Here is a 1105-nt window from a genome sequence, read left to right on the forward strand (position 1 = left end):
GGGACCAGGTCCAGCCCGCAGGCTCCCCACGCCCCACTCCTTCTTGGCCGCTCAGAGGAAGTGTCCCCAACGGAAACGGCAGCGCTGGCTCTGGCTTCTCAGCGGGTTTATAGTCCCCGCAGGGGCCCCTCCCCTCGGCCCAGGCCGCGTGGGAGGGCGTGGGAGGGCGTGGGGGGGTCCGTGGGGGGCCTGGGGGGGCGTGGGGGGGTCCGTGGCCTCCGAGGGCCCCTCTGGCTGTCTGCGCGTCCCTGGCCCTGTGTCTGTCTCCGCCCCAAAGCCCGGCGTCCGCCCTCCCTGCGTTCCCGGGAATGACCCCGCTTTCTCTCCCAATGCTGTTTTCCTGTTCCTCTTTGTGAAGAAGCTAATTAGCAGACTTCCCGGAGAGCTGGGCAACTTCCTGACGCGCTGATTAGGAGCCCCGGGCCTGGGAGAGGGGCCTGGCTGCTGGCCGCCGCCCTCCAGGTCACACTGGACTTGCCCCTTGTGCCCTCCCTGCCCGGTGACACGTCCCCGGTTCGCGCCCCGGGGCCCGGGTTCTCTCACTGACCCCGTCCAGACGCTCCGGGACTGCCCTGTTCACCGTGGGGACTGCACTCCAACTTCTGGAAGCTCAGGAGTCTGGGTTAGGGGCGCCTGGGGGGCTCAGTCGGTTGAGCGACCGACTTCAGCTCAGGTCATGATCTCACGGTTCGTGGGTTCAAGCCCCGCATCGGGCTCCGTGCTGACACCTCAGAGCCTGGAGCTGCTTCGGATTCTGTGTCTCCCCCTCTCTCTGACTCTCCCATGGTTGCATTCTGTTTCTCTGTCTCAAAAATAAATAAACATGAAAAAAAAAAAAGAAGAACTCAGTCTGTTCCACCTGCAGGAAACATATTTTGAAAAAGGGTCTTTGAAAATCTAAGTGAAAGATCTGAGATGAGATCCTTCTGGATGAAGTTGGAGCTAAGTCCAAGGTCAAGGATCCTTGTAAGAGACAGAAGAGAGACACGAACACAGAGAAGTCACGTGAAGACCTGCTCTGCCTGGGTCTCAGGGTCCTGCCTGGGTCTCAGGGGCCCTGCCTGGATCTCAGGGGTCCTGCCTGGGTCTCAGGGGTCCTGCCTGG

This window comes from Suricata suricatta, chromosome X (assembly GCF_006229205.1).
Source record: "Suricata suricatta isolate VVHF042 chromosome X, meerkat_22Aug2017_6uvM2_HiC, whole genome shotgun sequence".
Classification (NCBI taxonomy): Eukaryota; Metazoa; Chordata; class Mammalia; order Carnivora; family Herpestidae; genus Suricata; species Suricata suricatta.